Here is a 27296-nt window from a genome sequence, read left to right on the forward strand (position 1 = left end):
AATACTTTGCGTTGCTAGTTATCTAGCAATAGCTACTGTCATTATCGTTAACATTAGCTAGCTATGGGTACTTTTGTCGTCACAAAAGTGAGCAAGTCACTTACATTAAAAATAAGCTACCTGATAAATCGGTCATTCATCCAGGTGTGTGATTACGCCTAGCTATTATGTTTACATTACGGCAATTACGGCAATAAAATGCTTGGTTTTCCTACTCCTGACAGTGCAGTAAAAAATAAATAAAATAACAGTTAATATAATAAAAACAAAAAGATAACACAATCAATCAGTATACACTATACAAAAACACACATCAATATTAATAACTATACAACTATACAACCGTAGTGAAATATGATATAAGTGGCAGATGTGCATGATATAAAGTGACAGGTGTGCATGGACTATGGATGGAAGGGATGAGGGGTTCCCGAGTTGAGCAGCCTTACAGCCTGTGGAAAGAAGCTCTGCCCCGGATCTGTAATGATCTGTTTTCTCCTCCTCCTACACCTCTCTTTGTAGAGATCTTGCAGGGATGGCAAGTTAGACCCTGTGATGCTCTCTGCTGTTTTAATCACCCCCTGAAGTGCCTTTTTCCAATCCTGTCTATGAATGGATAACCCGTTCTGAACACTGGCCGCATCTGGGATTGAGGGCTCCACCCATGTTTCAGTGAAAAACAGTACATTACAGTTCTTAATGTCCCGCTGGAAAGCTAGCTTACTCCTGAGTTCGTCCAGCTTGCTGTCTAGTGACTGGAGGTTCATTAAGAGAATACTTGGGAGAGGAAAGCTAGCCTGCTCCTGAGTTCGTCCAGCTTGCAGTCTAGTGACTGGACGTTCATTAAGAGAACACTTGGGAGAGGAAAGCTAGCCTGCTCCTGAGTTCGTCCAGCTTGCAGTCTAGTGACTGGACGTTCATTAAGAGAACACTTGGGAGAGGAAAGCTAGCCTGCTCCTGAGTTCGTCCAGCTTGCAGTCTAGTGACTGGACGTTCATTAAGAGAATACTTGGGAGAGGAAAGCTAGCCTGCTCCTGAGTTCATCCAGCTTGCAGTCTAGTGACTGGACGTTCATTAAGAGAACACTTGGGAGAGGAAAGCTAGCCTGCTCCTGAGTTCATCCAGCTTGCAGTCTAGTGACTGGACGTTCATTAAGAGAATACTTGGGAGAGGAAAGCTAGCCTGCTCCTGAGTTCGTCCAGCTTGCAGTCTAGTGACTGGACGTTCATTAAGAGAACACTTGGGAGAGGAAAGCTAGCCTGCTCCTGAGTTCGTCCAGCTTGCAGTCTAGTGACTGGACGTTCATTAAGAGAACACTTGGGAGAGGAAAGCTAGCCTGCTCCTGAGTTCGTCCAGCTTGCAGTCTAGTGACTGGACGTTCATTAAGAGAATACTTGGGAGAGGAAAGCTAGCCTGCTCCTGAGTTCATCCAGCTTGCAGTCTAGTGACTGGACGTTCATTAAGAGAACACTTGGGAGAGGAAAGCTAGCCTGCTCCTGAGTTCATCCAGCTTGCAGTCTAGTGACTGGACGTTCATTAAGAGAATACTTGGGAGAGGAAAGCTAGCCTGCTCCTGAGTTTGTCCAGCTTGCAGTCTAGTGACTGGACGTTCATTAAGAGAATACTTGGGAGAGGAAAGCTAGCCTGCTCCTGAGTTCGTCCAGCTTGCAGTCTAGTGACTGGACGTTCATTAAGAGAATACTTGGGAGAGGAAAGCTAGCCTGCTCCTGAGTTCGTCCAGCTTGCAGTCTAGTGACTGGACGTTCATTAAGAGAACACTTGGGAGAGGAAAGCTAGCCTGCTCCTGAGTTCGTCCAGCTTGCAGTCTAGTGACTGGACGTTCATTAAGAGAACACTTGGGAGAGGATCACGGTTTCCGCAGTCAGACCAAAACTCCACCCCGCTCCCCACGCTTCCTTCCCACGCTTCCTTCCCACGCTTCCTTCGCACGCTTCCTTCCCACGCTTCCTTCCCACGCTTCCTTCCCACGCTTCCTTCCAGGTGCTTGCTCAGGTAAGCACAACAAACGGTATCCCGTGTTGATCGCTGAACTTGATGTTCTGGATGAAAAAGACGATTCCAGTGCAGTTCTGATTTCCAATAGTGATTGTCTGTTGTATGTTAATAAAGCGGTTGCGAATGTAGCAAAATTACACAATAGTAACAACAATAAAAAAAAAATCCAAAAAGTTGTTTATGAACACGGAAAACGGCAGCCATCCTTAACAGCGCCATCTTGTCAGATGGACAAGGACACTGTACTATTTATTCCTGATGTATCAAGTGCAGTTGAAAAAACTAGTTTAATTTGGTTTAATATAATGTGTTTATTAGAGACCAAGCAGACCAGTTTAGCACCAGGCCAGTGTCCCCATTTGAATACTTTAATAGCTAGGTGGGGTTAAGGCCTAAGAGGGTGTGAGCTATGTTGAGTGGGTGTAAAAACAAAGACCAGCTCTCTGGCAAGTGTGAAAATCTTTCAAGGCACTTGAAAACTTTTAAAGCAGCATAACTTTGTCAAACAGTATTTTATTATATAACACTACAAAGCTCTGAAGCTGACCTTTATAAAATGTTTATAAAAAAAAGCTGTACTCAAATTTTGCGATAGGACGTTCCTGAATTCTGTCACATATTATTGTGCTGGGGGAGTAGGCTCAGTTCTCTTTCTAAATGTAAATCCTTATCCAAAATTCCTAATCCAAGGAATGTGCTCTCTACATTTTTTTTGTCTTCTGATGTTTAAATTTAGGAGGACATGAAGTCTTGGACGACACCTCAGGAGAAACTTGAAAGACTTGTAGCTGTCCCTGTCCAAAGTCTTCCTGGTCGTATTGCAGAACAATACGATACCTAACAATTCCAGCTGCCACTCCGCTAAACATTCTTCCCCCCGGATTGTCCCTGTTCTTGTCCATCTGCTCAGGCTTCTGATATGGATTATATTTTATAGATTCTGGTCACATCCCACATGGATTTATTAATTACGTACTCTTAAAATGTTCACTTGGCACAGTCAGAAGACTGTCTCTGCCCCATTAGGGAGTTTTTCCTAGCCACTGTGCTTCAACACTGTTGCTTGCCCCTTAGGGTTTCAAACTGGGTGTAAAAAGGGCTTTATAAATATATTTGATTGATTCCTAGGTAGGTAGACATTTATTACAAATGTAATTATACATGGTATGTACAACACTTTTTGCCTTTAGTTTCACTTTCCCATAAGTTGCTTATTCCAGTGTAGGTACATATTAATTAGAAATGTAACTACATGGTTTTAGAAAGGTTTAAACATTAAAGCCCCCTACCACCCACCAACCATAAACACACATGATGACCAGCACGCGTGCATAATTGCATACATGTGCGCATGCGTTAACACGCAGTTACACAACGGTCCTGGTTTGGGGGGGTGAACATGTGATCATATGTCAACGTGAATAACAGTATCTCTGTACTCTCTATACTTGCTAGTAAAGACCTGTTGCTGCCAATTTCCAAAGTCCTCCTGGCTGTGTTGAAGATCAAGACGGTACCTGATGATTCCAGCTGCCTTTCTGATAACCAGCCCCCCCTCCACCTGGGTGTCCCTGTCCTTGTCCATCTGGTCATGCTTCTGACCTGGATTAGGTTTTATAGACACTGGACACAACCTAAAGGCATTAATTAATTGGTACAACGTGTACACTTAAAATGTTCACCTGACACAGACAGAAGAGGACTGGTCACACCTCCGAGCCTGGTTCCCCAATAGGTTTCTTCCTAAATTTTGGCCCCTCTTAGGGACTTTCTCCTAGCCACTGTGCTTCAATATTGTTGTTGCTTGCTCTTTGGAGTTTCAGGTTGGGTGTTTTGTATAAGCACTTTGTGACAACTGCTGATGTAAAAAGGGCTTTATAAATAAATGTGATTGATTGATTAATGTATGTGATGGAAGCAACACATAGATACTTGTCATCGCTCTCCAAATTCAATCTTAGATTTTCAATTGTGAAGAGAGATGTCTGTTTTATTAAATGTTATTGTTGTTCTATTGTGGTATATGTATAACCTAGATGTTTGAATTGCACTAACTATAAGTGTTTAGTGAATTGTCATCTTGGACTTGGTATACAAAGTACTGTAGATGCCAAGAAGAAGTTAGGCAAAAGGACCATGGAAGAAATAGTAATGTATAGACAGAATAAGACTGGGTTAAGGCTGCACAGGGTAACAGTTAATACACTCCATGTGAATTATTAATACTTGACAAATGACAACCATTTTGAATGGGACCTGCCAGACGACATCAATGAAATATAAACAATGTGTATGTGAGAAAATGCATTTCTTCTACCACCAGTACCAGTGATATGCTGGAAGCATTGGTTGAGGGATGGGTTTGGAGCAGATGGAGGCAATATGAGCTGAGAGAAGTGGGAGTGGGAGGAGGTAAGATTTATGGTGTAGGGGTAACCTGGAAGGAACAACAAATGCAAGAGAGAGGCTGCTGTTTTCAAATTGTTTCTATCATCATCCTCCAAAGACTGTGTGTGTGTGTGTGTGTGGGGGGGGGGCTGGGGGGTCGGGTCGGTGTGTAGGCCTATGTGTTTCTCTCTGTGTGTCTAATTTACCTGGGGAGGGAAGAAGCTGGGAATCAGATCAAAGGCAAACAACTTTATTGGCTGTCTTCATAATTCAGCAGCTATTTCAGGGGTCAGACTTTTCTCTTTGAGGTGGAGACACTCAAATGAATGTTTAATGCTCTCCTGCCTGGGAATAATGGATGGCACAGGTCTTTCTAAGCCACTCAGACAGTCCGGCCAGGATAGAAGAGAAGTAAGACTGAGGGGGAGAATATAGCAGGGATGTCTGTCTGACATGGTAGTTGGGGTAAAGGTGGTGAGTGCTTTCTGGGGGTGTGAGGGTATGTAAATGTCAGCATTTGTCTAATGTTATAGGTTACTTTATCAGGCATGTGTGTGTTTTTGGTATTACGTATTATTATTCAAGTGTTGTCTTCCCGCAGTGCATCCTGGTGCCATTACTTGCCCAGGTACGGTCAAGACTTATGTAGGGCTCCGTTGTCCGGCTGGACCACAAGTCCGTTGTTGCTGTATAACATGACAGCTCTGTTTCAACTTTTGCCTTGCATTTCTCATACAGCTCTGGGGCGGCAACTTGAGAAAAATAGTTGCCTGATGGCATTACATACCGCTTGTCAAGCGACCAGATCATGTTTTGAAACCCTCTTTGGTAACTGTAAATTGGTACCATGTCTTTGGCGACATGAAATGTTATTGAATCTTTGATTTCTCTCTGCCATTTGGAACCTCTCGTATGGTGTAATACTGCCAATGGCATCCAAAATAGATTTTAGCTTTGGAGGGCATTGAGATGCTTTGCACTCGTCATACAAAGATTTGTGGTGCTGCCTTAAATGTTCAAACAAATTGGTCGTGTTGCCTGATGTTGTGGCAACAATTGCAAGGCACTCTCGACAAAGTACCAGCTTTTGGTCAAAATCATCCTGTCTGCAGCCAAAATATTTCCTTATAATTCATCATCATCATCATTTTCCGCTTATCCGGGGCCGGGTCGCAGGGGCAGCAGTCTAAGCAGAGATGCCCAGACTTCCCTCTCCCTAGACACTTCCTCCAGCTCTTCCGGGGGGACACAGAGGCGTTCCCAGGCCTGCCGGGAAACATAGTCCCTCCAGCATGTCCTAGGTCTTCCCCGGTGTCTCCTCCTGGTGGGACGGGCACGGAACACCTTCCCAGGAAGGCGTTCTGGAGGCATCCGAAACAGATGCCCAAGCCACCTCAGCTGACCCCTCTCGATGTGGAGGAGCAGCGGCTCTACTCTGAGTTCCTCACGGGTGACCGAGCTTCTCACCCTCTCTCTAAGGGATCGCCCTGCCACCCTGCGGAGAAAGCTCATTTCGGCCGCCTGTATCCGGGATCTTGTCCTTTCCGTCATGACCCAAAGCTCATGACCATAGGTGAGAGTAGGAACATAGACTGACCGGTAAATCGAGAGCTTCGCCTAACGGCTCAGCTCTTTCTTCACCACGACAGACCGGTGAAGACCGCATTACTGCAGAAGCTGCACCGATCCGTCAATCTCCCGTTTCATCCTTCCCTCACTCGTTAACAAGACTCCTCTCTCTTTCCTTATAATTAACAATGCATTTCTTTTTGCAACCAAATTCTCAATGTTGGTCTTTTTTGCCTGTTCCTCGCTCATCATTTCGTCACGCGCAAGCAGTGCCTGCATGTCAACCACTTGCAGCAATGAACTCTGTGTTTAAAATAATAATAATTATCCAATAACCCATAAATTGGAGTAAATGACATTATATAGACAGATATAATGCTAGTTTAAATATATATATATATATATATATATATTGTAGACTGTTATATATTTACCTTACTAAATTGCACGTTCTGTGATATGACTATTGCGGATGCGTACATCGCAATGTCGATGCTGAAACTATATATCGTGCAGCTCTATCGCTTACCATCTAATCTACCCAGACCTTGACATATTCCCTTGTTAGATTATCGAAGTTATTCATTTCACCTGTGAATGGTCATAATGTTTTGGTTCATCTATGTACTGTAAACAGGGTGGATAATATCCAGTATGCTGACTGACTGAAAGCCATCTTCTCTTTCTATAGGAAGTCATTAGGGAGACCTCAAGATCGCAGTTCACCAAGCCTCGCCGTCCACTCTGACATAGCTTTATAGGATCTACAAGAAAGAATGGTAGAAACTATCCAAATCCGGGTGTGTAAAGCTAGTCAGGGCATACCTAAGAAGGCTCAAAACTGTGAATACTGTCCTAGGTGCTTTCAAGAATCGAATTAAGGGTCTTACGTACGTGTGTACATACATAGCTACAGATTTGCTTAATACCTGGAGGAAGCACGTAATTTCAGATAGATCTTAATCAACTTTGTAAGCATACATTTGGCAATGCTGTGCAGTCCATAGGTATTTGTAAAGTGACATATGGGTTGTTGTTTTGGCTTTGTACTTCAGCACATTGGATGCTTAAACAGTTATTTTTGGGATCATTGTCTAGCTGTAAGGTGCCATCAAATGAGTTTTGAGAAACTTCAGATTTTTTATACAACCTGATTTTGAGGCTTATTAGTGTTTTTGGACCTTGCAGTCCAGCACCTGTAGTTCCGCTGGTGAAGTCTTCTGTGAATGATAATGTCTGACATCTATGCCTATCGGCGGGAGAGTGTTATTGATCTGGCAGGCAGTTCTTTCTTGTTAATTTCTTCATTATGGTGAACGTTCTTTGGTCATCTATTGTAAAGGTCTTCTTTTGCATAGAAGGTAATTTATCATTGTTGAGCAGTGGATAGTTTCTTCTTCTGAATGTAGCAAAATGTTGATTTCAGAAAGCCTAATGTTTAAGATTTATACTTCGTTGGTCCTTGTGTTGTCAGACACCAGAAAATTACTTCAAATGCAAAGCTTATCATCAAGATTAGACATAGACCTGTGCATGCACTCATGATGGAACCAAGCACACAGCTGAAGTGTATGAATGTATGCTTGTTATGTTTAGATAACAACAGAGCATCTGTTTATCGGTAATCAGGAAGTCACGTTCAGTCAAAGCGTGACAGTGATCAGCCAATGGGCTTACAGTACTGTGATGTGTATTCTGTCCTGTGATGTCTATAATAAGAGGACGATTGGAAGTTTCTTTGAGATTGAGTTAGATGAGTTTGTTTGTAAGACTGAGTAAGATCAGGGTCTGTAACATCATGAGCAACAGACTATCAAATGCTGCAATAAATAATTACTCTCTCCCTCGACAACCGGGTATGCAATCATTATTTCAACCACTATATGAAATGGCTGACTTCGAACAACACCTTTCTACGTGGGTAACTGACCACAGATTTAAGCTTTTTCAATGGCCATTTCAGTCCCTGACTTAAACACGACCAAAACCTGAGCTGCGTAGTAGAGCCCATAAGCAAAGATCAAGATTTTTCCATCTCATCAATCATTAAACAGTAGAAGAGAAGCCTCAATGCTGTTATCTTAGCAGTGGGAGGGCGCAATATGTAATGCAGAGGTGCCAATAATTATGCCACATTTTCTATTGAGAAAAACACAAAGAATGTCACCTCAATAGAAGGTTAGATTTCTCTATTACTTTGATAAACAGCTGCCAACGCATTTTATTTGGGAAAATCACCAAAATGAAAAGCATGTGAGGTCCGAAGGTTGTAAGTGCGTAAACGGTGAGGCAAAAAAGGAAAACAACAAAAGGATGACAAGGCAGTATGAGTCACTTTCTCTTCAGAATATTGTCAGAATAAACAAACAGCACCACACGGTCATAGAACGTAAGGACGCAGGTGAAAACAAGGCATACATATACACAACATAATTAGTGATGGGGAGCATGTGTGTCCATGGGGTGCACTGCAGCCATCATCTCCTGTAGGCGGTTAGTACGCCAGCAAGGTGGAGCGCTGGAGACGGCGCACAATGCCACGCAGGGCAGTCATCACCAAGCAATGTATATAAAACTGTGTGTATAAAGATACAGTCTATTTTTACTGCCTGTGCCTTCATGCATGATGTGGAACATTTTAAGACATCATGGCTAGGAGGTGCTTTTGGGTGAAAAGATTATAAAACTTCGCCCTTTGCCTTACAGATACTTTTTGCCCACTTAGGCCTTATGGGTACATTGGTGGTCCTGCCCAGTGCACCAGCTTTCCCCGGACCTGGGGTGCTACAGAAAAGAAAGAGGGGAGTCTGGGGACCCAGCGGGAGGAGAAACCCAGGGGAGATCCATACAAGCACTATAAATCATATAAAGCATTTCCCCTCCAAGCACTGCAGAAAATAGAGATAATACTGTACCAAAGCATGGTGCTACAGCACAGGGAGTAATACATGAAACATCCTTTTTTTGCAGGGCACATAATCAAGAAGCACTGTTTTCTCTTCCAGCAAAGCAAATTGTCCTCTGATGTATATATGAATAATGGAATAAATGGACCACTTGTTTCCTACTATTCTTACTAATCTCTGGCAAGTAAAAATACGTTATTTGGACACATTCATTGTTTTCTTTTCAAATCATATTCTGTTTTCCTAGACATGGCAAACGTTGATATATTTGTTTATTTTTACATTTATATTTGTTCACATTATAGGTCACATTAAGAGTGGAAAACTTTCTGACATGATTTATCTTTGTCTCATTCTTTTACATCACAAAAACCTGGCATTTTCACAGGGGTGTGTAGACTTTTTATATTCGCTGTATGTGGGCACGGGGTTCAGGAGGTTAAAGGACATTAGAGAAGTGAAAACCAAAATGTGATTCCTATTAAGAAAAAGGTGCATGTGTATCTCAATATTAGTAAACAAAGACTCAAACCTACTTTTATTTAAGTCTTGGATTACTGGGATACAATCTAGCGTATACCCAAGCTTCAACACGAGCACCATTATGATATAGTAAACTAAATCTGGATAACAAGGTCACAGACCTTGGACTGGACAGCGAACAGCTTGTTTTGCTTTGCTGCACGCCTTGAGTCACTCTTGTCCAATCAGAAGTCTTCTGTGTTTCCACGTCACCTTTTGGTATCGCCTCAGCTCGCTTGGAACCTCGACGAAGCAGGTACTAAAAAAAGGTACCAGGTACTATCCCAACTTTTGGCCAGTGGAAAAGCAAAAAAGGCGAGTTGAGTCGAGACGGTACTATGCAGTGGAAAAGCACCATTATAGGACACATCATTGTATTTTATGTAGAATTTTATGACATTGTATTTTATGACCTCAATTGTTCTGAATTGCCAACAACAAACATTCAGTAAACTCTGGCTATGCAGAGCATTCAAAATAGGAAAAAATCGGAATATCTTGAAGTGTGTAAAGGTGTGCCGAGGGGCTTGATTTTGGGTCCTTTTCTGGGTTTCACTCCGCATATTAATGACACTGGAGATGCTTTAATTATTTTACCCATATGTATGGATGATTCAGTACTATATTCCACCGTGCCTTCTATAAACAAAGCTGTTGCCTATGTATAGTCTGATGTTCAAACATTATAGAAGAACCAATTAGATTTTACTGTTCAACGCAAATGACTAATTTGAACAATTCACAATTTGAAGAAGATCCCTATTATAAACATTATTATCGGTCTTTGCTTTTGTGATCAAAACATCAGATATTACAGAAAAGGGAAACATTTGAAGGACTAGTTGGACCAATTAGGAACAGCTTCACTGGCACATAAACACTTGATACCAAATGATCAGTTGATGATGCTATTTATGAATTGTGGTCTATTCAAAACTTCTCTGTGAAAATTGAGATTTTCTGAAGGGATGGAACCATGACATACCTTAACATAACATAATCTAGCCAAAGTCCTTGCTCTTTTCATTTTGACAGAAAAAACAACAACGTTTTCTGACACATTGCTGCAGTTTTTCATAGTACTCCAATACAAGGGTGAAGGTCTGTCATTGTCCCCTATGAAAACTAAATTATTTAAAAAAAATTATATATCTGCAATTCTACACACATACCTGTTTTGCTCATTTCATCACATAAGACTAGTTGATGAGGATGCAAATAGTCACTTCACAAAGACTTGATTCGAACTTATCTACTCTCTTTCACTACTTTCCTTTCCAACAAAGCATAAATTACCAAAAATATACCTTAAAAAAAAGATAAAGATCCTAGACATTACCTACCAATAACAGTTTCTGTTTATTCATGAAATAGTGGTCTCATCATGTAGAGCAGCACTTCCAGAGTTACTGGACCATTAAAGATGAGCAACATACAAAACAATGGGATTGTTGTTTATCAGATTGACCTTACAGAAATTCCAGAAATCAAATATTAATTTAGATGAAATTCTTCAAAGGAGAAAAAAAATCAAGAATTAAAAATAAATTGTTCTCAAAAACAGGCTATTGGCAAGACAGGCCAGTACCTCAACAGTGATGGACAAAGTGTTGTTGGTAAAACATCAATTGTTTGTTGCCACTGCTTCACAAAAGCAGCCTTTGCAGCTGCTATCATCTCAAATGTGTTGACAACTACACCAACATCAATAAACCAGGAGCAACACAGACAGACAACAAAACAACACAACAAGGGCTGCAACAACTAATCGATCGAATCAATACTGTGGCTAATAAAAAAGTGTCACTAAATAGCAACAAATATCATTATCTATTATTAAAAAACTAGGCAAGCCGGCAGGTACAAGAAATATTGTTGAGCAATATATAACTCTTTTAGATACCTAGTAGCCAGTAGACATGTTTTTGAGTAATTACCATTTCTTTATAACACAAGAACAGAGCATTGTAATGATATTGCAATGCCATATTGGCAATCTCATACAATCTAGTGTCATTAAATAGATTCAAGCTTTGTCAGTGGGGAACGATGCAGTAAACATGGGCCTGTAACTTGTCCTAAAACACATGGATGAACGTTGATAATCCAGGAACCAAGTGTCCTCCACTAACATTGGCACCCTTGGTAAGTATGAGCTAAACAAGCTGTGAAAAACAATTATTTGCTGTTTAACCCCTTGGACTTTCATTCAAGCAATTTTGTTCTAACACCAGGTGTTTGCCTAACATATTGCATCTTATACAGGATAGGCCAGTGTGGGACCAACCAGATCTACAAACCAAAGGTAGCTTATTACAATATTGTCTTCTGCAAATTTGGCGACACGATGATAGCAATGTTTAATTCTGGTAAATCATATTCCTACTCTATAAAAGTTTCAAATACCACTATGCTGTACAATTAGGCATAACATGAATTACATCACGACTCATTCAGATTTCTGTGTTTGACTGTTGTTTGTACAGTACATTGACGACGCTCTGAGTGGGGTAGGTGTTAAATAACATGTAACTATACATTTGTATTAATAAATTAAAAAACAATAGATTACCATGCTGATTATCAATGCTTGTATTGCTCAGACTATCCATTACATGGTTTGTCCCTGAGCAAAGCTTCAACTATCATGTCTATGGTTTCAAACACTGGTATGTTTTCCAGCCTGATATTTTTTGTAGTCTCTAACTTTTTTAGAAATTATGTTCCTTTTTTTCTGTAACGTATGTTTGAATAATCCTAAATCTGAAATGTAGCTACCTCTTATTTTATAAAAGCATAATAATTAATGGCAATTATCTCTATTTGAAGTGTGTTTTTGTAACTGTGCCCTTGAATGCTATTTCCTATCATGTATTATAAGTCAACTAATTAAATAATTAGTATTAAATAAGTTGGCCATTTTAACCCAGTAAAGTATACTTATTACTTTTTAAACAGCCCATAAATGCTATTTTAATACTGTTTTAAGTTTTGAGGACAACAATTTAGTTTAGTCCTGGAAAAAAACATCAAGTTCAATGACGATTCTCTGTGGAGTTTCTAGACCCAAATTTGGTGTAAAGTAATGAGCTTGAGATGCTTTAAATAGGAGTATTTACCGCTGCCCCCCCCCCCTACACACACACCCTCACACCTCCATCTTAAGAGTGAACCCATTAGTGACTCATCCATTCTCACTCCTCCCATCAGCAATAGAAGGTGGTGGAACTTAAGAGATGATAAAAGAGGAGGGGTGTATAGAAGAAGGTGGCAACATCTATAACATGACAGAGAGAGCAACAGGAATCATGAGAGTGGGACAGATACAGTCCATAGTCCACCAGATGGGCAATGTCTCTGCCGCAGAATTCAAGCATTGACACCGGCTGATTGCAAAATGAGACAAATACAATTTCTCACTTTCTACTCCACATTCCCCCAAAGCTGCCCAATGAAATATGAACTCGGCCGGTATGTCAGCCCCACAAATTGCATGCGCCTCTCACACAAAAGAACCAGCAAATGTGTCATTACCTCCCTTTAATCTGAACCATTTCCTAGGTGGGTGCAATGTTCTTCTGACAACCTGCTCTTACCTGAAACACAGACTACTGATCTGAAGGACCTGAAAAAGTATAGAATACAAAATGTATTAGACATGAGGCGGAGCTTGAAATGCCATGGTCACCTCAGCTTCATATGTATTCTTTAGTCCAGGGGAGGGTCATTTTATTTGTAAACCATGACATTCCAATATCTCTTAATGTTTTAGAGTGAGTTGCTTATTACCTCAGTGTGGCCAATCCTGCATGCATCCCCTGCATGCATCAACCTGCCAGGTTGATCGACATGCAAAACAACATATAGCACTTAATGTATTTTTGTATAGAATAAGGTCTATAGGAACGGTGTTGGAGATGATACATTTGCCAGTTACAGAATTAGGCCTTTTGCAGTCTAATCAGTAAGAAAATAAATATTACAGAATACTACTTCAAGTGAGGCTTCCAAATGTTCTGGTTAGGATGGACAATACTATATTTCCTTCCTGATATTATAGGATTCAATATTTCTCTCCCCATATGTCTTGGCCTTAGTTATTATTGGGTTGAAGACATGTTTTTTGTAGATCTTAAGATTCTCTGTCAGTGTGTCAGTAGACTCAAGTTTTTAGTCATTTGTGCACTATTAAAAGGATTACTGTACGCCATGTCTCGAGTTACGTAAAATGACGTAACACTGCATGAAATACAGTTCCAAATAAATTCTTCCTCAGACCTTATAGGCATGTGTACAACCTATGAAAGCTGCTCCATGCCACCCTGAAAACTCAATGCATTATAAAAAAAAAGGTATATATTGAGTTACAGTACCTCACCGCCCCCCAGGTCACCCACATTAGCCCTCATTTTTAATTTTGTCATTTTTTGATTTACAAATTAAACAGTGGTATTATTTTAGGTAAAGGAGAGGTTTGCTTGTGTTTTTCAAGTGGTCATGGATGGTCCAGTGAAAATGTATTTAGCTGAATGGAGGGCCATCCATTTTCATTTCACAGAGATCTGACTTTCTTCAGGTATAACTCATTATGAAGAATGTACACTCCCTTAACTAGAGAGTGATTTACTGTATATGATCTAGTTAATATTCATGCATTAAATAGAACATTTGCTCTCAATCAGGTACACAAATTGGCGGAAATAAAAATCTCCACTGTGAGAGATTAAACTTCTATGTTGATTTGTAGCTATACACCAATAACTAAAAATGCATAACCTTTTCCATGTACATGTAACCAAGACAAAGACCCGGACCAGCAGATTGCAGAGGTAAATGCAGTGTTCAAGTATCACAGCAGCAAATCTGGTGATACTTTGATACTCTGAGTTATTCTTAGATCAATACCCCCACCCACACACGCTTACAAATGTATTTGTAATAATAATAAAATTTAAGTTTTTAAATGTAAGTATATGTGTGAATAGTTAAGTGGCAAGTGAAAATATTTACCTCCAGATAATAGAACAATAGAAAGAGTAAAATTAATAAAAATAGAAGTCAAATCGTAGGTACTAATTGAAATAAAACTACACAACACTGATGAACATAATAACATGAAAAGATGTGCTAACAGTGAAGTGGAGAATGAAATGTGTCTGGTATTAAAAGTCAGGAAGTGAGTTCTTACTGTGTGTGTTTGGGCATACAGTCCCAGTCAGACCAGCTGAGCAGTCTAATCTTGAATAAAAGCTGTCTTCAGCTTGAGATTTTAAACACCTACATAGACCACATCTGTCCAAAGACCATGCAATATTACACTAGGTTTATTCCATTTATTTTATTTTTTACATGCTTTCTGTTTTTCAAGGGTTATATTGTTGGAATAGACAGGTAAAGAAAAGACAGTGATGGAGGGTACAGACATGACTCTCCAGCGGAGAGCCGGTAGTGTGACCACAAAGAATTTGTCTTCCTAGTGGCAGCCTTACGTGACGAATAGTGCCTGCTTTGGATTCTCTTTATAGGGTTCTGATTAAGGAATTACTAAAAATGAATGCATATGGACCTAAGTTGAAGTGTCTTCAATTCATTTACATTCCATATACTCCATGTCAAGGAAATGATTTAAATGCAGAGCTCTGCGCACAACACTGACGAAAGTTAGCCTGTATCAAAGTGTGTCTGATGGTGTCATGCCATCTTGACATAACATTTTTTGGACCTGAATAGTGGAGTTTCAAACTGCATCAGCTTCAAATGTGTCATTTTATGACAGATTGTTAGACACACTGAATCCAGGGTATTGGATAAATCCTGGCACTTAAAACTGTAATTTTACAGTCTTATTCTTGCTAAGTAATGTCATTGGCTGTTTGTGAGAAGGGGTGGAGTCTCCCCCAGAGCACAAACCAATAAAACTACAATTCTAACAGTCCTTAACAGGGTATTTTCCGAGTACCGTCCTAAACAAAATATAATCCTCAACAAGTAAACAGTCAAAGAAGACCCAAATGCATATAACTCAGTGCATGATCAATTACTGGCATTCACACTTTGTATGATAGGCATAAAATATGCAACCCCCTGGCCAATAGCCTATAAGGACAGGTTGCCGGAAAGAAAGCCTTCATTTAGAGTAACTAACAAATTACCAACCAACAATGACCCCATGCACAAAAACAAATGATAAATTGGCCATCTCAGGCTCCAGCCTTGCATGTCACTGAAAACCTGTGGTTGAAATTGAAGGGGTCAGGATAAAACAGGATTTGATTAATCTTGACTGTTTTTCTAAGAAAAAACAGCTACCTCATGTGAATTGCTAGATCATGATAACGATGATAGCTAACTAATGTCAGCAAACACAGCGAGTGTCGGGAGTAAATGGCTAAGATTAGATTAACCTTTATTGTCATTGAACAGTACAAGTTCAGTACAACAAAATGCAGTTATCTATCCAGAAGTGCAAATAGAAGAGGGCAGGATATTTACATGTATTTAGTATATGTTACAAGTGGAATGTATAGATGTGCAATGAAGGCAAATACAGTACAAATGGCAATTCTAAATATGTAAAATTACAAATTGGCAACAACATCTTGCTACAGTAGTTTTAACATCTATAAGTCCAATATACACCCGGGCATCTCATTATCACGCTTAAGTGCCACCTCAAACATCTTTACAGGGCTAGAAACAATCAATAAGATTTGACAATATGTGTTGATTCCTCTCAACTTCCAGGTCGTGTAAAGGATTAAATGACATGACAGGCTAGCAATTTAGCAGGATATACTGTAGTACAATTACAGAGACTACATTTGTGTTGAATAACATTACCAAAGCCCTGTTTTTTGACCTGTCGAATGCCTTTGATATTGTTGATTAAGCAATCTAACTGGAAAAGTTGACCCAACTTGGCATGGATAAAAACACTGGCCTCTGGTTTCAAAATTCTCTTAGCGATTGTAACTGAGAGGATTGAATCAGTATTTCTTGTAGACCTCAAAGGAGTTCTATAAGGTTTGATTTTGGGCCCTTCATTGTTTACTCTTTATATGAATGATACATGTAAAAGTGTGAGTTGTAGTTTTAATTTCTATGTTAACACAATAATATACATTTTGATAACACAATAATATACCTTTATCTCTGTTGTAAATTATTGCACACATTGTCGTTTATATACATCAGTTGGATGGGACTTATTGACCTATGGAAGAGACAGACATTGGTTGACATTTTTATAAACGTTGTCTTGCAGATAATTCATAGCTAACTTACCTAAAGATTTACTTGGAATAACTGATTTTGAATAACGAGTTCAATTTTGTAAATGGCAAAATCTCCTCCTTTCAATCATTTTAGCTAGCAATATATTTTGCTATAATGTTTGTTCAAATCAACACTAATTATAAATGCATTACATTAGCCTACTGGCTGCATAGAGAAAACATGACTACTGTAACCAAATAACCATAACCAAATCCATACAGTTAATTACAATTCCAGTTCTATCCTCTAGAAGATCCAGATGAGATATTACATCAAATAATGTCTAAACTCTAATATATTAATAGGAACCCGATTTTCATAGAAAAACATTTTAAGAGAAGTATTATTTTTGCTAAAGGCATAACTAGTACAGACGGGAAAATGTTTCCTTACAAGGATCCCGTTGAGGTATTTGGAGAGTCATGTTTGTTTAAAAAGTATAGTAAGATCATTGCAGCCTTGCCACAACAATGGAAGTAGAAATGAAAACATCAAAACAGGATTGAATTACCTGGTCTACCACCTATTAAAAACCATGAGTCGCTGAAAATGACCAGTATAAACCGTAACACGTATATTTTCCATTCAAGGGACTTTTGATGGTTCAATCCATTTCTTTCAGTTGACACTATTACAAGAATTCTTTTCACAATTAAATCATTGTGTTCTGGCACTGTCCAGTGTCAGCAGATTTCTAGAATCTAGTTCAGAATTAGTTGTTAGGTCATGGTCATTAATTAATAAAAAATCATACAATGTGATTTTATGGATTTTTGTTTTAGATTTGTTATAGACTTCTACATGCTTTGTAAGTGGGAAAACCTACAAAATCGGCAGTGTATCAAATACTTGTTCTCCCCACTGTATTTAATAAAACAACAGAAAGACAGAGATATATTGCAGGGGAACATGCAAAAAAGGTACTGTAGAAGGAAAGATGGTATTTGGAGGGATAGATTTAAAGGGGACTTGAGTTGGGTGTTGGGATCACTTTTGGGTTTAAACAAGCGGATGGGTTTGGCTTGGGCAAGAGGCTGATAGATGAGGTGTTTGTGTATATATATATATATATATATATATATGTATGTGTACATGTGTGTGTGTGTGTTTAGGTATGCAAATCTGGATGGGCGTGTAGGTATGTCATCTGGGTGTGTAAAAGCATAAGTGAGCTTATGTACTGTATGGTGCTTGCCATAGTGTTATGGTCTGGAGTACCCAGAAACTTGAATCAAATGACACAACATTGTGGAACAGGTATCCCTAATTAAACTTGGTGCTTGCTATTAACTTGCACAACATGCTTAATAATGCAGACGATACCTCCTCCAACTGTCTTATACAGGGCTGAAATGTAAAAGCACTTTGTGACAATGGCTGTTGTACAAAGGGCGTTATAAATACATTTGATTGATGGATTGATTGATTGAATGTGGCCAGTGAAGAAGGCTGGTTGGCCAAAGAAAGGTAAGATCCCACCTTTGAAAGTGGGACAACCGAAGACAGGTGCACCCGTGGAATCTGGTCTCACCATATATACGTACCTAGGTATCCACACACACAAGTACTGTGAGATGTATGAAAAATACATTGAACAAAGGAGAAAATGTGTAAAAAGCTGCTATCCCTGCATTTCTGTTGCACATGCACCTTGTATATTCAATTTGCCTCTTAGAATTGCCATTGTACATGCATTTTTACAGTTGTTACCCTTCTACCTCAAGGACCTTAGTGCTGCTATCTCTGCACCATGGTTGCTCATGCTACCCAACTACATTATTCCTTAATTTGCCTCATTTGCACATCTTATATTTACAAACTGCCATTTGTACCCAGAAATGTTTATCCCAGTCGTAACATACACTATACCTAATGCTCGTAAATGCCTCCTCTATTTGCCTTAATTGCACATTTAGTATTGCCATTTGTACTGCATTTGACTTCATTGCACATCTATACATTCCACCTGTAATATACATATACTTAATACAGTACTTGTAAATACTTGTACATTTTCTGCCCTCTTTGCACTTCTCGTTATATGCTTACTGCATTTTGTTGTATTATACTTGTTCTGTCCAATGACAATACATTTGAACGACAATAACTTTAAAAAGAATATAATGAAATACATTACTGAGGAGGAAAACAGCTCTGCAGGCATGTGATGGACAGGGGAACTCATGTACAGGCTTATTTATGCAGACGTACTTTCCCCTTGAGTCTGGCAAACCACAGACTTGCAGCCTAATATATTTGTCCTGGGTGGTTGCTCCCAGGGCATACCACTGATCACTGTACTGTGGTCATTGCTGTCCATGATGGTTTTTGGTTTGATTGTGGGTGTTGTCTGTTTGTGTGGGGGTGTAAGTGTGCATGCATAAAAAAAACGGATTTGACATGATGCTGATATGACTGGTAAACATATTATGATCAGGGTCAGAATAAAGGGGAGGATTGGAGGCTTAGCCCCCTCAGTTGAATTATTGCAAGTGTGCATGATAAGTTGTTTAAGAGCTAAAATCACACGACAGTCGGACAATGCCCATTAGGCGCACTTATATACTGCAAACATTGGTTTATGAACTTGAAATTCGTGGTGAAAAGTCTTCATCATGGGTACGTGGGTGTTGTACTATTTGTAATAAAAATATAACTTGATTAGTTAGCTTCTCTTTCGTTGCGTTGCCTATTTAGCTAGATAAATGTATGGACAGTACTCGTGCAACTAAATTAATTCACTATAAACTATTTGAAACAATGGTGTTGTCTCATATGCCCGTTGTATTGTACACAAAATTGTCTTCAATTTAATAATTTGCTTAATTATTATATTGCTTAACAAGAGTATATTGTACTGACTGGATTTGCACACGACTTATATGTTATATTTGAAATGGCCACTACTATCAAGCTGGCTGATGCATGCACACAAGCTGGCTCAAATTTACAACCAAGTAAATACTCACGAGACGCCAAGCAATTTCTTTCCTTGGTAGGTTCTTGTAATACTTGTTTTTCACATCAGCAATCTCGGTGTATTTTTCTACCCCAGTTACTAATCGCTCATCATCCATGATTCGTTTATCCTGAGTTAATGCCAGGTCAGGTGGGTGACTGGCCAAAGACATAGGTCATGGTCATAGGTCAAAACTAATTGTGGCAGGAAAACACTGAACAAATTCATAAAACCATATTATTAATAGACTGTGTGTATATATTTAAAATGTGTACAAATGTCTATGTAAATATGATTAAATATTATTTTTTAAATGCTGCTTCACGTGCCATTTTCCAATCGTTAATTAGTCTGCATTTTTCATAAATGTATACAGGGCACAGACCAAGTATTTTCTGTTATAAGCCCATTTGAACAGAGTTGCGCGCGTAGACGCGAGAAAAATAGACTTGGTTTCTATTTTTAAGCGCACTGACGCGGTGGAGGTCTTTACGCTCGCGGCTCGTCTGTTACTCTCTCGTTCAGTCCCATGCATTCTGTCTCGCGCGTGTACGCGTACGTGTCGTTTGATTTGGGCTTAAGTGATATACATAAGTTTGATTAAAAGTAATTTATTATGGCTTAAAATGCATATTTCTGAGTTTTGCCATTGGTTATGGTCGCCAGAACCTATATTATCTGACTCGCTGTTGTGCCTATTGCTTTGTATTTCAGCCCAGGAGAGTCAACCCAAATCATATGGCCAATTTTTTATGGTAAGTCTGATTTGATAGAATCTTTTGCATTAGGCTACCTCGAAGACTGAAACATTAGCCTAGCTAGTACTTAAAGGAATAGACCACCCAAAAATCATCCAAACTTTTTTATCATCGAAAATGTTCTGCTGTGTGTGTGTGTCTGACTTGCTGCCAGTTTTGCACTAGGATACTTTATTGGTGACCCCTGACTACAAAAGTGGTTGTGTGGTTTGTGCCCCATGAGCTGGTGTAATGGATTGGATTTATCATCATCTACAGACTGCAGGCATTATATTAAATGTTGTAAGACTTCAGTTCATCGAAGTACGTGCCTGTGCTGTACTGGGATCCCTTCATGCCCTGGAGTAAGTTGACCCCCCGAATGTCACTTTATAATTCACACTCTGATTATGATTATATCTACATGCTCATGGCTGATCTACTGCCAAAGAAAGATGAGACTGCTGACCTCTATTATGCACTGGGATGGCTGGTCAAAAATAAGCAAACCATCTAATAATTAAGCAAACAATGTCTGAATCCAAAAAACATACAAGATGACGTGATAATCTCAGCAATAGTCGTAATTATTCATAAGGCCTTTTCGTTGATGGTCTTGTCTGGATGCTGTCCCTTCAAGGATCTACAACTACGACTTATGTTTCACTTTGGGGCAACAGGCCTTGGTCTAACTTTATTTCAACAGAACATGTGCATACTACTAAGAATATTGAAAATATCTTGGTTTATGGTCATTATTTACCGGCTGGTTGCATTGATGCCTACATTCTTTTGCAAACAATGTGTGTGCATGATAACCACAAGGTAGGTCCTTTTAACCAACAATATTTAAATTAATAAAATAAATATAAAATACTGCCAATCCCTTTTATAAACAAGATCCCATAGACTTTTGGTTAGCCTTTGAAACCTTAAATAAAATACTACAGGACACTGGATTTTATTTTGGGCTAATCAGAACAACTTCAGCAGATATCGGGTAACAGCAAATTACCTTTTTACGTGATGTGAATTGTTGGGTTAAATCTGAACTCTCAGATACAAATCATGAATCTTGTTAGGGATGAGTGGCACCAAACCAGCTTAAATAACTGATTTTATTTCAGGCTACTGTACAGATTTTGGCTACAGCCAAACAGCAGTGGGTTAGCAAAGACAAGGGATTAACAAATGAAGACATTACTAAATCAGATTAAAAAATGTGTGACAGTTAGTTGAAAATAAAATCTCCCTTATTTAAGTACTTAGACTTTATGACAAACAAGCAGCGTAATAGAGACTATATAGCATAGTAATATGGCAACAGTGAGGGGAGTGGTGGAGGGTACATAAATGTTAGAAGATAACCACAAATAATTTTCACAAATAAAAATTTGCCCATCTGTTTTATAAGCGCACTAACAGAGAACAGACTGCACGCTGACAGCACAGCTTACTCCCTGGCAACACACAGTCTGTTGTATAATAATGCTTACTTAATAAATGCAGATGCTAATTGTTCATTAAACACAGAATTGTTAGCTAGCTACTGTACCAGCCGTTAGCTGTGTTGATATTATTGTTGCTATGCTTCCAGTCTGACAATAAATTTCATGTAAACTTCAATGTTGTCCCAATGTCCCTAGTAAATGTGAAAAGGGTATTAGTTTACTTCAAAGCTTGAATTGACAATTAACACTCTACACTGTAGTACAATTCCATTAGCATTATCATGCTTCATTAGAAATGTCTAAATCATAGCAATTAATACTTTTTTATTTCTTTAGATGGTGGACATCTAAACATCCAAATGCATAGGTCAACAAGTGGTGTGCATGCTTGTTATTAGCACAGTAACCAGCAGAGGGAAACAAAGAACCACCATTCTCATCAGCCTCATTTAAACCCTTCTCTGATGCTAATATACAGTACATACATGTAATAAAGTACATACATGTCCCATCTTCATCTTCTAACCAGCCTGTATCCTATCCACATTATCTTCCATTCACAGATTATGGTATGCTAATGTATTGGCTTACTCTGACTAAGTTAATTCAAAAACCTTACAGCAATGACAAGACATTATAACATATGGACATTTTTTCTGAAAGAGATTGCTGCAATCTCAGCCTCAATAGTGCAGTCTTACTTAGTCTCATCACTTTCTGCATTCCTTCCTTGCTCTCTTAAATTCAAATATTCGTTTAAGGGTTGGACATTGTGTCATTAGCCTCATTAAGTATATGGGTGAACCTGTGGCTTTGTTAGTATGATGACTATGGTTGGGACACCGTGTCCTGTCCTAGGCCAAGGGGTTTAAGCAGTGTCCATCCTTGTTATGAACTATTAATTCAATGATCCAGAAAATTATGATTCAGTATTTGCTTTGACTCAATGCATCCCAACCTTCTTATATATTATAATGTGAGTAGATGGAGTCACAAAATAAATTTTTCAGGCCATTCAAACTAGCATATCTGTTTAAACCCATGTGGTGTATATGCATCATCTATTTTTTGACATTTCCACTGCACATTCCACTGCCTAAATCCAGTTCCATCATAACACATGCTCTAGTGAGCTTTGTGTAGGTGCTGATTTGTATTGTATTGACGGACTACTCAGTTCTAAATGCCAACTAGCTTACGGGGAGGAGTAATGCATGTGGTCACTGAGGGAGTGTTTGTCCCGACTGCCCTTAGTAATGGGGTTGTTGCGTCTCCTGTTTTTTGCTTCCCAGGCACTGTCACTGCTCTTTACACCTAAAACCTCTTAAAGACCCTACCCGGAGTACTGTTCGGTTTCCTGGCGGGGATAAACGAGTTACAACAGGTGTCGGTGTCCATCAAATCAGTATGGTGAGATATGTGGTGCTGCTTTACGCTCAAGTCAGCCCTAAGCCTCCCCAGGACCCTCCCCATATTCCCACATGTACCTCCCACGGGATAAGAGACAAGCTAACTGGCATTAGGATTAGAACTAGCATTCTGTGTTTTGTTAGGGGATATGGCATCAAACAGACTTGATACAACAGCGAGTTTATTTAAGTATTTCTCTTTGCCGTTAGTATTGGATGGCATTATTTTGTATTTCATGGTTTCTGGATCCAAATATTATATAGAGTTAGGTCTGGAAATAATTTATTATTTTGTCTGTTTACCAAAATATATTAAAGTTACAGTTAAATAATGAATATGGGCTTAAAGTGCAGTCTCTCAGTTTTTACATCCACATTGGAGGAAGGGTTTAGGAATTACAGCTCTTTAATATGTAGCCCCCTCTTTTTCAAGGGACCAAAAGTAATTGGACAGTTGCCTTAAAAGCTGTTTCATGGACTGGTGTGGGCTATTCCTTTGTTAAGTCTTTATCAATTAAGCAGGTAAAAGGTCTGGAGTTGTTTTCAGGTGTGGCATTCACATTTGGAAGAAGTTGCTGTGAACCCACAACATGTGGTCAAAGGAGTTCTCAATGCAAGTGAAACAGGCCATGCTGCAAAAAAATTTAATAAAAACACATCAGAGAGCTAGCAGAGAGAAGAATTCATGAGCGCAAATACAGAGGGTGCACCACAAGGTGCATTCATAAGAAAGGCCAGATTAGACTTTGCCAAAAAACATCTAAAAACCAGCCCAGTTCTGGAACAGCATTCTTTGGACAGTTGAAGCTAAGATCAACCTGTGCATGAATGAAGGGAAGAAAAAGGTATGTAGAAGGCTTGGAACGGCTCATGATCTAAAGCATACCACATCATCTGTAAAACATGGTGGAGGCAGTATGATGGCAAAGGATTCTTGACAAAGTACTAAATATGTACATTTTATTTATGATTGTGTTAATTTGTTCAATTACATTTGAGCCCCAGAAATAAGGGGACTGAGTATGAAAATAGTTGCAATTCCTAAACATTTCGTACCAAATTTTTGTTCAACCCCTTGAATAAAGCTGAAAGTCTGCACTTCAATTGCATCTTGGTTGTTTCATTTTACAACCATTCTGGTGGCGTACGGAGCCATAATTATGAAAACTGTATCAATAGGATTTGTCATCTTGGTTTCTCATTAACGTATGTGGTCCAAATATGATTAGTAAATACATTCTTCAAATCATGACAACAAGCCATTGTGTTTTGTAATGTAAAGTACCAGGATGTTATTGAGGGTTCATAGGGGAGGAGGAGGGACTGGGGAAGGCAGGAATTACTGCCCCAGCACAGTTAAAGACTTCTAGAAAGATTACAAATGTTGATACATTGTACCACACATTGTACTACACATTGTACATTGTACTACATCTGTACTACTTTCAATTCCATTGTGGTGGCGTACAGAGCCAAAATGATAAAAATCGTGTCAGTGACCTAACTGTACATCCCATTGCCTATATCCTTGCTAGAAATGAAGTGTTCTACTCTAACACATTCTAATAGACAGTGCATGTTTCAGGGTACAAACTAGAGTGTACACATTATTGATGAACACTGCCATCCATCTAAAAGAGTTATTTCACATCAGAAACAGAATACATTCTTCTGATTCATAGCGTTCTATCAGCTATTTTCTGAATAGGTATCTCCACATTTTTTTCCCCTTCCTTCAGTTGCCGCCACAAGGTGGAATTCTCATTAAGTCTCATTGATGGAGAAAATACTGTTTTGCATTTCACAAGCTCGTTTGATGTTTTGCTTTCCTTCCCTTCTCTTTCTTGTTCTCTCTTCCTCTGTTTCTCACCCTGGCTCTTTCTCTGTGTCTATTTTTCAGCAGCCCAGAGAGCAATATGAAGGCTTAAAACAGCCTCTGCACTGGGCAGATAGCACAAGGCATTAAGACCCATTTCACGCTGGCACTTTGGTGGCCGAGCAGGGCAGCGGGAGAGCTGGGCGGGCTGGTCATGAGCAAAGAGAACTGAAGGCCGCTGTTGGCCCCCGAGACACTCCGTAATTGTCCCGCTCTAAAGTGCAGGTAGGTGTGCAAATTATCAAATGTGGCATGTAAGACCATTTCAGCCAGCTCTATCACTGTCATGCATTTCTAAGTTGTGAACAAATAACTGCATTTTGGACCTACTTTAGAATTGTATGATGGATTTCAGTACTGTCCAATGAATGATTTAAATATCACAGAAATTACATGTGATGTGCCCGCTTATATTATGTGGTCGTTGCTGAAGGAACTGAGAAATGTCAATTCTATGTTTATTTACATATTCAATATTTCTTCATTACTTGGTATAGCCATTTATATACAGTACCTTTCAAAAGTTTGGTGTCACTAAGAAATGCTTTTGTTTTTAAAAAAGCAGCTAATTGTTTGACCATGAAAATAACAAATTGATCAGAAATGTGATCAAATAGTCCTGTGATCCTTCCTAAGGATAGCTATCCAACCCTGACAACTTTAGGCTCATGGTTATAAACCAGAGTACGTTGTGGAAACGCTAACTCATGCCTTTTCCTGAGCTTCTCTGTATGCATCTTTAGTTCTTGCAAAATCTCACATCTCTAGAGAACTGCTATCTTTGATACAAGTAATGCAAATGTATACTGTCTTTACCTATTACCCTAATCTGTTAAATGAATTCATTAACTATGTGGAATGTATGAAACAGGGTGAATGTCTACACCTGGCCCTATTGCACTTAAAGCAGTGAAGTTTGAGAACTTCATATCCAAATTTATTTTGTAAACTCTTTGAATAATGTCATTCTTTTGGGGAAATTTTTTGTTATTCTTGATCGTTAAATTAAATGAAATTAAATGACTTTTTCCGGAGAAATTTCTTGTGATCTGTCAGGTCAGACAGGATAAAGATGTATAATTCAAGTCCCAAATCTATTTCATCTGAGTGCCTTGATCTGGGCTGAAAATACCACCTGAAATTTCTACAGTTTTCTCTTCCATTGCCAATACACGGACTGAGGTGCTTACCCAGACTAGAGACAAAGGAAAATTGACCGTCTGTTGTTTAACAGAGACCTGGCACCTCAGACATAGGTTAGAAGCAAACCAAAGGATTACAGGAGAGGGGTACAGGTGACTTCTCTCTGATTTCTCCCAGTCTGCTACATGGGTAGCCAGCAGGATGAGTGCCAGGACACAATGTTCTAGCGTATTTGGGATCCTAAGATTTCTGTGCACACCAAATGTGAATCTGTTTGTTACCCCATGTTTCCCTCATCCCAATTGGCCCCCAGGAGATCGAATTCCCGAAAACCCATCCATCCACCCTAGACAGCGATAAGCAAATTTATTTTTGTCCCTGGGACCCAAATGGCTGGCAGGAACAAAATCACTGGCAATCCTCCAGCTCAGACCAACGACTATTTGTTTTAGGCTCGTAGAGAAAAATACAACAAACCCGGGAGCATTCTAAAGGCATGTTTATAGCTGATTAATGGACACAGGTTGCAATAATAAATGCAGTTTGTTGATTATTGATTGTGAGACTACATTGTGTCTGGGGGTGATTAAGTGCGTTGCAGCTTCAAATTTCGGCTATATGCGTGTTTTTAGTGCACAGCGTATTTTCCCCACGTATGCTTAACCACACAGGTGTTTTGTAACGTTCACACCACCCCAGGTGTTCAGCGTCACCGGCATTTTAACCACTAGCCCTCTCCTGCCGTGCCACCAATCGCCCCATCACCCCTCAGCCACAGCCCCATCTGGGCCAGCTCACCAAATGCCCCATTGCCACACAGCCACAGGCCCTCCCGGGCCGGCTCACCAAACGCCCCATCACCACCCAGCCTCAGACCCTCCCGGGCCAGCTCACCAAACGCCTCTTCACTTCTCTTTGTTTGACATACCTGTGGACACTTACTGTAATTACCCTGCCTATATACACTTGCCTGTTTGTTGCCTTAATTAGGCATTATTATTAGGGGGAAAGTTCTTAAAGAGGCATTTTATCAAAGCACAACTAC

Source organism: Esox lucius, chromosome 19 (assembly GCF_011004845.1).
Source record: "Esox lucius isolate fEsoLuc1 chromosome 19, fEsoLuc1.pri, whole genome shotgun sequence".
NCBI classification, from domain to species: domain Eukaryota; kingdom Metazoa; phylum Chordata; class Actinopteri; order Esociformes; family Esocidae; genus Esox; species Esox lucius.